Raw genomic sequence first — 17055 nt, forward strand, 5'->3', positions numbered from 1 at the left:
ATGCTGGGTTGCATGCTGAAAATAGCAGATATATACAATCTCACAACTGCTGCGCTACACTCTTCTCCCAGCAGAGGGCAGTAAGAGTGCACAGTTCTTCTGGGTGACCAAGGGATGATTTAGCCTACATAAAAAAGTGTGAGCGGCCTAAAGGTTGCACGGCTCGGCTGTGTCTAATGATGATTCACTTCAGAGACAGACGGCCCTATTACTTCACTAATAGAATAGTTCACCTTTAGACGAGGAGCTTATTAAACAACCTCCTCACGTACAAGTCAGTGTGTGTTTAACATGCAGTGCTGCGACACGTACGTTGAGTCTAATTGTTGTGGTCACGTCACACTCGCATGCATGCAGACAGACAGTTACAATACAAATAGTGTTTTAAAGGGAGCTGCGCATAGGTAGCTATAATAGCTATAGGGGAGCGAGAGAGAGAGAGAGAGAGAGAGAGAGAGAGAGAGAGAGAGAGAGAGAGAGAGAGATATGTGTACAGTCGAGCAGATACAGGGAGAGAAAGAGGTACAGTCGAGACTGTCGAGCAGATACAGGGAGAGAGATCGAGATCGAGAGAGGTAGAGAGAGGTCGAGGTACACTCAGAGCAGAGAGAGAGAGAGAGAGAGGTAGAGAGAGCCGGTACGGTACACTCAGAGGAGAGAGAGAGAGAGGTAGAGAGAGATACACTCAGAGGAGAGAGAGAGGTACACCGAACTCAGAGCAGAGGGAGAGAGAGAGAGAGAGAGAGAGAGAGAGAGAGAGAGAGAGAGAGAGAGAGAGAGAGAGAGAGAGAGCCTGAGGTGGTAGGTAGAGAGAGGTACACTGAACTCAGAGCAGAGAGAGAGAGAGAGAGAGAGAGAGAGAGAGAGAGAGAGAGAGAAGAGAGAGAGAGAGGTTCACTCAGAGAGAGAAGTGGTATAGGAGAGAGGTGCACTCAGAGCAGAGAGAGAGAGGTGGTAGAGAGAGGTTCACTCAGAGCGGTGTGGGGGGGAAACACAACAGGACCTGTCGCGATGTTCCATTGATTACCTCTCCTCCGTCCCGTACTATCGGTAACCGGATATACTAACACAACAAACACAAACATCAAACAAACACCGCCGCATGCTGTCATCAGCGTCAGGTGAGAAGAACATCATTCACTCATTCATTCATTCATAACAATGTCCCCCTCGCACGTTATTCTCATTATATCAACCCGATAAAGCACTTTAACGTCAATATGCATAAATATCTGCTCTTTTTATAGGCTAAATTAGACCGTTTCTTCGGTTGGAGTCTGGGACCCCTCGCGGTTACCTTTTCTGAATGTTGGACGGATATAATTACCTCCGTTCAAACATTCAGAAAAGGTAACTGAGGGGTCCCGAATGATTTAAGATAATATTAACTAAATAAAACGTACTGTGCAGGGCTGTATGTATAGCCTACGGCCAGGTGAAGCAAGGTGACGAGCTGTTTATATTTCACTGCGTTGTGTTGGGTCTCTCCGACTCGCGTTGCTTTGCTGCAGTGAGTTAAAATAGTATTACTTATACTTTAATTATTCTAGACTATACAAAAACACGACTCAATGTAACTCTTGAGAGTCTCTAGAGAACCAAATGGAGACTTTTCAGGGTACATTTGGTTCCATTCGTGCACTACAGACTAGAGTTGCTGTTTCTTTAGCAATTGCCTTTTGAATGTCTGACCTGCTTGAATTCAGCTGTGTACACTGCACACACATACACACACACACACACACACACACACACACACACAGAGAGAGTCAGAACTGTTGGCTACTGTACAGAAAACACGAGATTGAATTCTATAAACTTAATTAGATTTGGTGGTGAGAGTAATGTTTCCTATTTTGTGTGTTTGTGTAAACTGTAAATTAAGTAGGCTATATTATATTCATAGGAAATAGTCTGCACCACTTCTCATTGTTCAGTATAGGTGAATAATGTTTACAGTTCACAAACTGTTTCTATAGATATAATATTAGCATATTAAACACAATAGCCTATATATGCTAAATGTAGTTCAGTGGTTTTCAACCTGAGTTGGTAACCAAATGGACCCTTAAATGAAACCAAATTTGGTTTCATTTCACGCTCTCACGAGTTCAAATGTATTAATTAAACATAAAACATGATGCAACATTGAATGCTTTGAGTTTGCATATCTGCTATTTTGAACGCTATGAGCTTGTATATCTTCTTTTCAATGCTTTGAGCTGCTATGTTTGAACGCTATGGGTTTGTATATCTGCTATTTTTTGAATGGTATATGAGCTTGTATATCTGCTACTTTTGAATGCTATGACTCTGGGGTGTGTGGAGATATTGTGGCCCTCTGGAGTGAGTGTGGAACTATAGTGGCCCTCTGGAGTGAGTGTGGAACTATAGTGGCCCTCTGGAGTGATTGTGGAAATATAGTGGCCCTCTGGAGTGATTGTGGAACTATAGTGGCCCTCTGGAGTGAGTGTGGAACTATAGTGGCCCTCTGGAGTGAGTGTGGAACTATAGTGGCCCTCTGGAGTGAGTGTGGAACTATAGTGGCCCCCTGGAGTGAGTGTGGAACTATAGTGGCCCTCTGGAGTGAGTGTGGAACTATAGTGGCCCTCTGGAGTGAGTGTGGAACTATAGTGGCCCTCTGGAGTGAGTGTGGAAATATTGTGGCCCTCTGGAGTGAGTGTGGAAATATGTGACGAGATTTGACTGAGGGGCTGCCATTGGATTTTTTTTCATGTCATATGAAAGCAGGGAATCAATTGACATATTGGTTGTTAAGTTTTGACCCACCAGTTTTGCAGATATGGCTTATAGAGTAATATGTCTTGCAGAGAAACAGAGAGTTGAGAAAACCGGCTTGAAAGGTTCACGTCTGTGGTCTCCTAACATTACACCTATAGCATTTATTTCATATGTGCATGTCGATTTCAGCTCTGACACTTATTTCAGACATGCGAATGTGCTATTAACTCATTTTGTATAAAAAATCTGGTCACATAATTATGATCTGGTTGCAAAAGGGGTGAAGTGGCCCTTTTTTTAATGACAAGAACACTTGTGATGTAACTCCAAAGGTGGTCAAAGCAATCAATACAAATCACTCTCCTGTGAAGTGAGGGGTGCTGTTATCGTCATACATCATCGCATTCCGGGCCAATCATCACAATTGCCATCCTCACTTTTCTGTCCTCACCTTTCCTATAATTATTATATAATAATTATATTATTATAATATGTGACCAGATTTGACTGAGAGACTGCCATCGCGCAAATTCCATATTTTCACCAGAGGAGAAAAACTTTTTATTTATTTATTTAAAATGAGTTTATAGCACAGGCACTCTTCACATACTAGAGCATGTCTGAAACAAGTGTCAGAGCTGCAATCGACATATATACATAAATATGAAATAAATGCCCAAACATGTAGCTAGGTGTAATGTTAGAGACCACAGAAGACATGTAAACATGACATCAATGCATAAACATGTAGCTATAGGTGTAATGTTAGAGACCACAGAAGACATGCATATAAATATGAAATAAATGCTTAAACATGTAGCTATAGGTGTAATGTTACCACAGAAGTGAACCTTTTCAAGCCTGTTTTCTCAACTCGCTGTTTCTCTGCAAGACATTACTCTATAAGCCATATCTCCAAAACTGGTGGGTCAAACTGAACAACCAATATGTAAATTTGAAGCTATGATTCCCTGCTTTCACATGACATGAAAATTCAAAAAAATCCAATGGCAGTCCCTCTGTCAAATTTAGTCACATATTATATAATTATGTCCAGCTTTGAGTGTTTGTGTAAGCACAAACATTTGCGTACACACACAGATATTGAAGACAAAAGTGAGGACGCAAATTGTGATTCATTGGCCAGACTGAGATGATGTCTTGTATGATGACAAGAGCAGCCCTCACTTCACACGGGTGTGATCTTTGAGGGGTGCCAGCCCCCTCTTATATACATACAGCTTTTTCGTCACAACACGTGTCGCAGATGTAAGAGTTGCCGGCCAGCTCCATATTATTATAAATTATAAGCAGATCTATAGGTGATGATCCAGTGTTCTCCATGTATGGCTATATCCAGGGTTTGATGAGGTCAGTGTCGCAATCTTCATATATGGAGACGTGCCATATATGGAGTGTGTCACACGAGACGTGATTGGACTGACGTCCATATATGGAGCGTGTCACAACAAGGCGCCATTCTTTTCTGTTTTTGAGGGTTGCCAGATTTGTTTTGTGTGTGCACACAAACATTAACCCATTTTGGGGCGGGAACCCCTTTTGGTGTCAGCATTATGTTATGCTTTAGCTATTGAAAAATAGCAGATCTACAAGCTCATAGCGCTCCACCGAGTTTGCGCGCTACGAGCTTGTAGGTCTGCTATTTTTTGAAAAATCGACTGACATAATTATAGAAACATAGCTTTTTCAGAAAGACATTTTTAGAATCTGATCTCAGGTCCAATGAATGGACACTTTTGAGTGTTTGTACTAAACCAAAACATTGCGTTAACACAAACATTGATGACAAAGTGAGGACGCAAATTCTGATTGGCCGGAATGAGATGATGTATGATGATGTATACGATGATAAGAGCGCCCCTCACTTCAAACAGGTGTGATTTATCTTTCTTCTTTCAGTGAGCTTGTTGGCACTTGGCACATTTCAAAGACACATTTCCACACGTGGACAATAAATGTAACTAACTATAACGTTAAAGGACAACTTTTTTTTTTTTTTCAACCAAGCTTCATGTTTTAGGTTGTTATTAGAGAAAGTAAAAGGTGAGTGTATTTTCTTTTCTTCATTTGCTGCTTTCTTTCGTTTTAGGGATTTTAGCTGTTTTTGACAGGGGGGGCGGGGGCATTCGAACATGGGGCTAAATATGTATTTCTTTACTAAATGTTACAGCGATTTATTTTTGTATTATTTACTATAGTCCTACTAGACCCGAAGAAATTACATCTGGCCACAAAAGATCACGAGATCTTCTGAATGTGTCAAACTGACATATGGAGCCTATGACACACAGTGTGGCTTCCCACCAGTAGGCTACCTTCACATTCAGTAGATCCTGTGATCTTTTGTGGCCAGTTGTAATTTCCTGGGGTCTAGTAGGACTATAGTAAATCATTAAAAAAAATCGCTATCAAATTTAGTAAAGAAATACATATTTAGCCCCATGTTCGAATGCCCCCCCCCCCTGTAACAATCCCTAAATGAAAGAAAGCAGCAAATGAAAAACATTTAACACTCATCTTTTACTTTCTCTAATAACAACCTAAAACATGAACCTTGGTTGAAAAGAACTAAAGTTGTCCTTTAAAGGAGAATTCCATACTAAAAGGCTTTCTTACCTTTCTTTGTAGTTGTTATGTCCCCACCAAAGAGGTCCAGGTGTTATTTTGTGCAAAAGTTCCTTATTGGCTGTTTCCCCTACCATAAGCCCTAAATGAATTGCATTGAATGGGAATTGAATGGGGCTATGGGGTGTTGTACTAATTCGCTTATTTCCATCGCTCAAAATTATAATTTCTTTGTATATATCCTCTCTTCATAATGTAAATAATATCCCAAGCGGCACACTTTACTACTTCTTTCGATGGAAATAAGCGAATTAGCACAACGCCCCATTCAATTCCCATTCAATGCAATGCAATTCATTGAGGGCTTATGGTAGGGAAAATAGCCAATAAGGAGTTTTTGCACAAAAAAACACCTGGACCTCTTTGGTGGGGACGTAACGACTACAAAGAAAGGTAAGAAAGATAAGAAAGCATTCTAGCATGGAATTCTCCTTTAACTCATTGTACCAAGCACCAAGTACTGGCTTTGCTTCTTTTTCACAAAGGGCCTCCAGGCCAACGACGTTTTTAACTTAACACATTTTATTACATGGCTTGGTTGAATGCTTGATTCCGATTGGTCAATGGCTTAATTCAGCGGTGGTTAAATCCATGTAGAAAACAGAAGAAGAAATGATTATTATAACTAAAGCTATAGCAAAATAAACTAGAATAAAAAAACAGTGGACAGCGGACCTACCTCATGCTTCCTTCTATGCATGAGGAGTCCAAGCTGCTTCTTTTCACCTGATTGGGGGGGGGGGGGGTTTCCCTGGCCGAACGTATAGCGCACGCCGCACGGCCCAACGTAGCCCACAGCGTGCGTCCCCAGCGGGAATCTAACCCAGGACCTTAATTCTAGCTGTGAGGCGACAGCACTACCGACATACCGTGCCCCCTACTATAGTCTGCTTCATATTCAGAATAACGTCCCCAGTTTGGGGACATCATTCTGAGAGGTTTCCAGCCGACAGACGGAGAGAGACAATGTTCTGCCGGTTCTATATTTAGCCGGTGTTCTCTGGAAGGTTACAGAGTCGTTTCTCGCTCCACTGTATGCAGTACAACGGGATCCGTTCCAAAAGTTCAACCAAAGACACTCCAACTCAGCATCCTCTCAGTCACTCTGTCAGCGTGATTACTCTGCAGAAAGCTCTGTGCCAGCTTAGTATTAACACTGACAGAGTTAATGTAGGCTTATATAGCAGAGGTTAACACAGACAGAGTTAATATAGGCTTATATAGCAGAGGTTAACACTGACAGAGTTAATATAGGCTTATATAGCAGAGGTTAACACTGTCAGAGTTAATATAGGCTTATATAGCAGAGGTTAACACTGACAGAGTTAATATAGGCTTATATAGCAGAGGTTAACACTGACAGAGTTAATATAGCAGAGGTTAACACTGACAGAGTTAATATAGCAGAGGTTAACACTGACAGAGTTAATATAGCAGAGGTTAACACTGACAGAGGCTTATATAGCAGAGGGTAACACTGACAGAGTTAATATAGGCTTATATAGCAGAGGTTAACACTGACAGAGTTAATATAGGCTTATATAGCAGAGGGTAACACTGACAGAGTTAATATTCTACGAATCTCTTCTAAATCTAAGACAGTTTTCTTCAAAAACCCTGTTTCTATGTCAGTGGTTCTCAACCTTTTGCATGTCGAAGACCCCCAGAATGATCTGAAAATGTTGTTCCAGGGACCCTCCAGGGACCCTCCAGGGACCCTCCAGGGACCCTCCAGACGCAAAAGATTTGAGTTAACAAACGTTCGCTCTGAAATAATATATACATTCACATTTTCACGATTTTTCAAAAATGGCAGACCTACCAAGTTCATGTTGTAGATCTGCTATTTTTCAATAGCTAAAGTTGAATGATTAAAACACCAAAAATGGGTTAAAGCTTGGCAGAGGGGGTAACACTGACAGAGTTAAAGCAGTTATATTCTTTCTCTAATGCGTATCACTGAACCTGAAACTATCTTGTATGATTATATTATTAGTGATGCTCCGATCAGGTTTTTTGGGACCGATCACTGATTGTTTTTCTCGTGATCGGCTGATTCCGATATTGTGCACATTTGGATTGTTCCAAAATTATTATGTCAAAACTCACACACACACACACACACACACACACACACACACACACACACACACACACACACACACTCCCACACACGTGTGTCACAAAGATGCAACATTATATTATACAATATATCTGACTTTTATACCACTTAAATGCTATAAAAGATCAGTTTCTCCAGATAAGGTAAATTGCAGATCACCGATCGAGTCATTTGGAGGCCGATCTATATCATATATATCCATATATATCTATCTATCTATCTATCTATCTATCTATCTATCTATCTATCTATCTATCTATCTATCTATCTATCTATCTATCTATCTATACATACACACAAAATATTCAGTGGCACAACGCAACACGCTTTGAGCTTGTAGATCAGCAATTTCCTTTTTTGAATCCTGAAAAGTAACATTTGTGGACGTATGAGTTTTCCACCCGACAGAGACGTGTTCTGTACCAGGAAGCACAGCTGCAGAGAGAAGATCTCTTAGATTCTCAGAGTTCTTCTCTGTGTCGTACAAGATTGGAACACGTTCACACACGACTCACGACTGTAATATATACCCACAGTTTACAGTAAGTGTGAATGGACAGGATTTTAAATGGAGTCAAAGGGTGCAGGTTGAAGAACAGCTGCACGAATTGGCGTCGTTAAGACGTGCATGGAAACAGTTTGTGTTGTGTGTGATTTCAAGTTCACACCAGAATATATAAGATGATGAACTGTGTTGAAAGTTACAGTAGACGTTACAGTAAAGTTACAGTAGACGCCGAGGGAGAGAACGAGAACAAGACAGACAGACAGACAGACAGACAGATGTTGTGTTGGACCATTTCCAAAACCGGAGGACCAGAGCCAGTCTATCATGCTGCTGTAGCAGTGAGGAACAAACTGTATTCCTTTGGAGGCTGCTGTGATGGAGGGACCTTCAACGAGGATCAGATGGATGTCCATGTCTTCAACACAATGTCTTTATGCTGGAAGAAGTTACCTCCAGTGAGTCCTGGAAGAGGAGACGGTCACCTTGAGGTTCCATCCATGCGCTGGGGCCACACAGCTGTGCTGGTAGAAGATAAAGTCTACATCTGGGGAGGCTGCTATGGAGAGGAGTACTACAATGAGCTTTATGCATTTGATGTGGACGCCCACATGTGGTTGAAACCCAGCAGGGTTTCTGGAGCTGTTCCAGAGGAGAGGAGTTACCACTCAGCCTGTGTGTTAGGGAAGGTCATGTTTATCCATGGAGGAGAAACCGAGCTGACTGGAGTCACTAATGACATGTACAAGTTGGACACCAGCACAATGGTCTGGACTTCAATTAACACCAGAGGAACTCCACCTCCTGCTTCATGGTGTCACTCTGCTACCATCATTGGGACTAAGATGTTTGTATTTGGGGGCTGTATGGGGGGTCGGTTGACTCGGTACCTCAACACCATCAGAGTGTTTGACACAGAGACCGACATCTGGATGAGCACACCTTCTGCACAGCCTCTTCCAGAAGGACGCGATTGTCATTCAGCCTTTACCTACAATGGAGAGCTGTACATATTTGGTGGCTTGGATTTCAATGATCTGTGGAAATTCAGTCCAGGGACGTTCTCCTGGAAGAAGGTTGAGCCCAAGGGGAAAGGCCCTGGTCCAATGGTTGGTATGTGCTGTTGCATTGTGGGAGAACGCATCATCCTCTTTGGAGGACAAGTACACAAAGAAGGACTACGCCGATACGCTGACGACATGTGTATCTTAGACTTGAGTCCGTGTCTTAAGACGTTATGCAAACTAACAGTTATCCAGTACGATCTGGATCAGTCTGAACTCCCTCACGACATCAGGTGGGAACTCACAGCCATGACCACCAACGGTGTGCTCACTGCCGACAAGGTCACTTAAAGAAGGAAAACTAAACGCCGGCGCGGTTTCCGGAGAGCCGCCACCGCGTCCGAAACGGTTGAGAAATGACAGAGTTACCGTGTGGGGGGTGTCCCTCTATTGTACTGCACTGTCACACCCGAAATCATCACATATACAGTTGATATGTGTGTGTGGGTATATAGGCTGCACAACAGTGACACTTGGTGATGACCAACCAGACGCTATATTTTCGTGCTCGGACACAGGTGTTGTTGCACCATTCAAAGTTGATACAAGCTGATCTACAAGCTCGCAATGGCCACTTTTTCCCACCGTGGGAATTGCACTGGTGCAGTTATTTTTTTTTCCCACTGAAAATGAATCTGTTCAGAGTCCCGCTAAAGGTCCTTTTCCAACGGGCAGTGATTTACCGCGTTTTGTCAACGACACCTGCGCTTTTTTTTCTTACACGAGCGGAGAGGTCGAGGAGGGTCAACAACGGTGAAAGCGTATTCACGTGAAATCGTCGCGCGCTCGTCGCGTGCTCAACACGCCCGCGACCTGGATTCTGTTTAGCTTATTTTTTTTCCCTTATTTTCTACGCTTGCGTTGTCGCGTCCCTCTTTGAGCAGAGCTGTCATTGGTCCAGACCGTGATGGTGTGTGTCGGTTGGTCAGGACCAAGTTGACCAACAGAGGAGAAGGTGACAATTTAGCGAGAGCGAGCATGCATGGATCTGTGAGACTGTGCGCTCACTATCTGGCAGTGAGAGAGAGGAGAGAGCAGAGCCATGGTTCTGAGACTGTGTGCTCACTATTTGGCAGAGAGTGTTAAGGAGAGGCAGGGGCTAAAATCCTGTAAGAGGGCACAAGATCTCTTAGATTCTCAGAGTTCTTCTCTGTGTCGTACAAGATTGGAACACGTTCACACACGACTCACGACTGTAATATATACCCACAGTTTACAGTAAGTGTGAATGGACAGGATTTTAAATGGAGTCAAAGGGTGCAGGTGAAGAACAGCTGCACTATTTGGCGTCGTTAAGACGTGCATGGAAACGGTTTGTGTTGTGTGTGATTTCAAGTTCACACCAGAATATATAAGATGATGAACTGTGTTGAAAGTTACAGTAGACGTTACAGTAAGTTACAGTAGACGCTGAGGGAGAGAACGAGAACAAGACAGACAGACAGACAGTCAGACAGATGTTGTGTTGGACCATTTCAAAAACCGGAGGACCAGAGCAAGTCTATCATGCTGCTGTAGCAGTGAGGAACAAACTGTATTCCTTTGGAGGCTGCTGTGATGGAGGGACCTTCAACAACGAGGATCAGATGGAGGTCCATGTCTTCAACACAATGTCTTTATGCTGGAAGAAGTTACCTCCAGTGAGTCCTGGAAGAGGAGACGGTCACCTTGAGGTTCCATCTATGCTCTACGGCCACACAGCTGTGCTGGTAGAAGATACAGTCTACATCTGGGGAGGCCGCTGTGGACAGGAGCACTACAATGAGCTTTATGCATTTGATGTGGACGCCCACATGTGGTTGAAACCCAGCAGGGTTTCTGGAGCTGTTCCAGAGGAGAGGAGTTACCACTCAGCCTGTGTGTTGGGGAAGGTCATGTTTATCCATGGAGGAGAAACCGAGCTGACTGGAGACACTAATGACATGTACAAGTTGGACACCAGCACAATGGTCTGGACTTCAATTAACACCAGAGGAACTCCACCTCCTGCTTCATGGTGTCACTCTGCTACCATCATTGGGACTAAGATGTTTGTATTTGGGGGATGTATGGGGGGTCGGTTGACTCGGTACCTCAACACCATCAGAGTGTTTGACACAGAGACCGACATCTGGATGAGCACACCTTCTGCACAGCCTCTTCCAGAAGGACGCGATTGTCATTCAGCCTTTACCTACAATGGAGAGCTGTACATATTTGGTGGCTTCAGTGGTGAAAAGGATTTCAATGATCTGTGGAAATTCAGTCCAGGGACGTTCTCCTGGAAGAAGGTTGAGCCCAAGGGGAAAGGCCCGGGTCCAATGGATGGTATGTGCTGTTGCATTGTGGGAGAACGCATCATCCTCTTTGGAGGACAAGTACACAAAGAAGGACTACGCCGATACGCTGACGACATGTATAATATCTTAGACTTGAGTCCGTGTCTTAAGACGTTATGCAAACTAGCAGTTATCCTGTATGATCTGGTTCAGTCTGAACTCCCTCACGACATCAGGTGGGAACTCACAGCCATGACCACCAACGGTGTGCTCGCTGCCAACAAGGTCACTTAAAGAAGGAAAACTAAACGCCGGCGCGGTTTCCGGAGAGCCGCGTTCGAAACGGTTGATGAATGACAGTTACCACCGAGTGGCGCGCTACGAGCTTGTAGGTCTGATTTATTTTATTTTATCGAAGAACGACTGACATTTTTAGAATCTGATCTCAGGTCAGAATGGGGTTAATCAGACCAGTGTGTGTCCAGTGGAAACCTCGTATGAATCTGATCTCAGGTCAGAATGGGTTAAGGAGAGAAAAAAAAAAGCATTTCTCCTGAAGGCTGCCTTCCTTCCGGCGGGGTGTGGAAAGGAGTGTCGTTAGCCTTTCATTCGTTGGTCTGGAGAGGGTCAGTTGTTTTACAGACGTAAAATATATATCCTACTATAATTCTAACAATGTCTGAATGAATGAATGTCAGAAACACCGCCGCATCTCCTCATTGCCTGCACCAATCACTCCCACTTTTCACACAGGCATTGACCATATGAATATGGAGGTCTTAACGGAGCCCTTTGTTCGATTTGACACATTAATGATTAATAATGAATTTATTAGTGAATTAAAAATGCGAAAACGCACCCAGGGCGCAGTACCCCCCGCGGCCACAAGGGACGGGGGGGATATCTCACAACGGGTAAGGGCTAGTATATTGAAATTATTTATTTGGAATACCCCTTGAGATACAATATCTCGTTTTCCAGAGGGTCCACAAGCATACAATCAATACAAGGTAATTAACCCATTCTGACCTGAGATTAGATTCATACGAGGTTTCCACTGGACACACACTGGTCTGATCAACCCATTCTGACCTGAGATCAGATTCTAAAAAATGTCAGTCGTTCTTCGAATTTTTCAAAAATAGCAGACCTACAAGCTCGTAGCGCGCCACTCGGTGGCGCGCTATGAGCTTGTAGATCTGCTATTTTTCAATAGCTAAAGCATAACATGATGCTAACACCAAAACGGGTTCCCGGTCAGAATGGGTTAACAGAAAAATGAAAACATAACAAAAACAAAACAAACGGTTACAAAACACAAAACAGGGTATTGAACTAGACGGGCAGAGTAGCAACCAGATGGAAAAGTTGTTCCGTCAGTATCACTGTCACTATAGGTCAGCAGCGTATACCGTATAGTAATTAGTAACACGTAAGACGCGCAAACGCAGGAAGTGAACGCAGCTCGTACATATATATATTTTTTTTTAAGTTCTTTTTTTTAAGTTAAGGTGTGTGTGTGTGTGTGTGTGTGTTTTGTGTGTGATACAGCTGTGCCCTCTGGTGGCGGGCAGGTGGTGTTACAGCGTGACACACACACAGACAGACAGACATGTTCTGCCAGGTCTCATAGTTAGTGCTCAGTGCGTTCGCAATAAAGTAAAAAAAAGCTACAATGAACAATCCTATTGAAACCTTATGTCCCATGGGGAACAAGAGGAGTAAGTAAGTAATATTAAGTAATGGATATATAGATAATGGATAAAAATGGAGTGAGATGGTCATGGGCATGTACTGTACATGAGGTCGTAAAATAGGAAGACACTGAAGACACACGTTTTTAAACATATATTAAAGGATGAGATGGTTTGTAAAAGGGGCAGTGGCTGAAGCCCCCTTTGATGTCTATGTGTGTGTATGCACGTCCCTGGGCAGTGAGAGAGGAGAGAGAGAGCAGGCGAGGACATGTTGCATTGGTCTAAAAGCAGAACACTGCAGAGGAGACGAGGCTGCACCGTTTATTTTATTTTATCATATGATTAAATATAGCAGCGGTGCTCTTTAAACCATTCTGAACGGGAACCCATTTTGGTGTCGGCATCATGTTATGCTTTAGTTATTAAAAAATAGCAGATCTACAAGCTCGTAGCGCGCCACCGAGTGGCGCGCTATGAGCTTGTAGATCTGCTATTTTTGAAAAATCGAAGAACGACTGGGTTAATCAGAACCAGTGTGTGTTCAGTGGAAACCTCGTATGAATCTGATCTCAGGTCAGAATGGGTTAAACCCATGCAGGACGGGGGGAACCCCTCTTGGTCTTTTATGCATTGGTCCGAGCGGTAATGTGTGATGATATGCTGACGATATGCTGATGATATGCTGACGATATGCTGATGATATTATGCTGTGCATATATGGACGACATGCTGTGCAGTCACACAGCCGAGGGCAGATGTGTTTGCCTTTCCTCCGCTGCAGGGTTTCAGTGTCCGTGATGCTGTCGGGCAGGCATGACCGAGCTGTCAGCGACCCTGGTGTCCCCTACGGCCGAACACAATGCACGCACGCACGCAGGCACGCACGCACGCAAGCACGTGCACACACACGGCCGAGCTCTCCTCGAACAGCCTGGTGTCACCTACGGCCGAACACAATGCACGCACGCACGTGCACACACACGATACACCTACAGCCAAACGATACAGACTAACACATTGTGACATCATGGTGTGTTTGCCTTGAACACAGTGGAGTAAAAAGCAGTGGCTTTAATCCAAACCCTTCACATCACCATTTTTTATTCTGCCTTTTTGAGCCAACGGACTTATCATTCCATGATATTCACTAATTAATTATGCAGAGATTAACCCGTTCTGACCTGAGATCAGATTCATACGAGGTTTCCACTGGACTATACACACTGGTCTGATTAACCCCATTCTGACCTGAGATCAGATTCTAAAAAATGTCAGTCGTTCTTCGATTTTTTCAAAAAATAGCAGATCTACAAGCTCATAGCGTGCCACTTGGTGGCGCGCTATGAGCTCCCGTGCTATGAGTTCCCGTTCAGAATGGGTTAAAATAGGGTGCATTTTGCATTTTTCCCAAAGCGCAGTTTATAGTTATTAAGAGACGCACTACAACAACGACCTCTGCATCCGTAGATGCACTACTACTGTACCGTTTTTATTTATTTATTCTAGTTTATTTTGCTAGCTTTAGTTATAATAATCATTTCTTCTTCTGTTTTCTACCTGAATATAACCATATAAAATGCAATGGGAGTTAAATGCTGCAATTTGTAAAAGAAAATGGGACTCATTACATTGAAAACCTATTTACATAACTGCTATGTGTAGTATGTGTAGGAGAGATGGCAACAGGCAAATGTTGATCAATACAACTCTATTGTTCCTTTTTTGTGACACACTCACCACACACACACACACACACACACACACACACACACACACACACACACACACACACACACACACACACACACACACACACACAGCTGAAGTGTGTACCAGTGTAGATATTTAGCATCCATTACCGGCCTCATGGTATCTGGATCAGTGGGTGATTAGCAGCAGTGTTGGTGTGTCGGCAGGCAGGCAGAGAGTAGATTGGATCTCTGGGTCTCTGTGGAGATGACAGATCAGAGCTTCTGGTGGTGTCAGCTCTTCTGATCCGTGTCAGAGAGACACACACACACACACACACACACGCACACACACGCACACACACACACACACACACACACACACACACACACACACACACCCACACGCACACACACAGCTCTTCTGATCCGTGTCAGAGAGCCACACACACACACACACACACACACACACACACACACATATCAGCGGGCGGGAGATTGTCCTGATAGTATATGCGGCCTAATTGGAGGAGGATTATCCATCATTCAGCTACAGTAATAGGCTCTAGACAGTACAGTATATGGTAAATGGTGCATTTATATAGCGCCTTTATCCGAGGCGCTTTACATAGACTGTGCATTACATTCACCCGGTCCCATTCACACACACACATTCATACACCTTTACATATAATATATTGTGCATTACATTCACCCATTCACACACACATTCATACAACTTTACATATAATATATTGTGCATTACATTCACCCATTCACACACACATTCATACAACTTTACATAGAATATATTGTGCATTACATTCACCCATTCACACACACACACACACACACACACACACACACACACACACACACACACACACACACACACACATTCATAAACCTTTACATAGATTGTGCATTACATTCTGGTACAAACAGAGTCAGTATTAATGATACTAATGAAGGCTCTGTTCCATTCTGGTCAAACAGAAATGGAATACTTATGGGGGCGTAAAAGGAATGTAGACAATACGGGAAAGAAAAAGAAAAGGACAAAAAGTAAAAGAAAAAGGCTGCATTTTTCATATATTACAACAAACATTCAATTAAATTCTATTGCAATATCGCTAGGCTGAGAGAAGAGATTCCACTTTTCCCACTTTTTATAGAATTTATCCTCTTGTAGTCTCAGTATGAATGTTAGTTTTTCCATAGAATACAGTTCCTCAGTAATGTCCATCCATTGATCTTTCGTTGGTGGGTCCTGTTGGTACCAGCGTCGTGTGATTGCTTTTTTACTTGATGCTAAGAGGATCTTGATTAAATATTTATCATGTGTTAGAACTGGAATGTAACTTTAAGGCAAATGTAGAACCACTGATTCTAAACACTCTCTCTCTCTCTCTCTCTCTCTCTCTCTCTCTCTCTCTCTCTCTCTCTCTCTCTCTCTCTCTCTCTCTCTCTCTCTCTCTCTCATATATGCAGACTGAGGCCAGCTGGATGTTCAGAAGAGCAGAGGAGGAACTAAAAGAAGACTTCTCCCCACTGGGACGTCACAGAGCCGAGGTCCAAACAGCTCACGGTGGATTACCTTTTGTAGCGCGAGCAAAGTGTCGTGACCTCCGCAAGGCAGCACCTCTGACCTCTGACCCCCCACAAGGCAGCACCTCTGACCTCTGACCCCCGCAAGGCAGCACCTCTGACTCCCGCAAGGCAGCACCTCTGACCCCCCACAAGGCAGCACCTCTGACCTCTGACCCCCCCACAAGGCAGCACCTCTGCCGTTCCTCTGACATCTTGCCCCCGGTGGGCTTTTTGGAGCGAGCTTGGTGGGCGGTCGTCGGTTGTGCCGTCAAAAGTGCTGCTTCATAGACATTGGTCGGTTGTTCCAGACACGTGGTATATATAGACGCGTCTGTCCCATTGGCTATAGTGCCCATCGCTGCCCCGCCCCCCGGGGCGATAGTTCGCCAATCCTGTGAACCCGACGATGACAACAACAACAACGGCGCCATTCTTCACGCTCTAGTGAGCGTATTCAACTTGGGTGGGCGTGTCTAACAGAGGTACCCACCAGTACTGATAGATGTCATTTTGAGATTGAGGAACAAACGAGTAGGATCCCACTGTATAGCGGGGGATGGAGGAGGGGGGGGACCTTCTTTTGAGGTTTTCCCCGTTATAATGGGAGTGGGTGGAAGTTGACGCTCGGACGGACGTGAGGCGAGGAGAGACTCTCACTGTGTTGTGATGGCGGCGGTGTGAGGTCAGGTGACCTCAGGATGACGGAGACGGAGAGGAGAGAGAGACGGACACATCGGCGTCCA

Source organism: Protomyctophum bolini (genome assembly GCF_963924005.1).
Source record: "Protomyctophum bolini genome assembly, chromosome: 18".
Lineage (NCBI taxonomy): Eukaryota > Metazoa > Chordata > Actinopteri > Myctophiformes > Myctophidae > Protomyctophum > Protomyctophum bolini.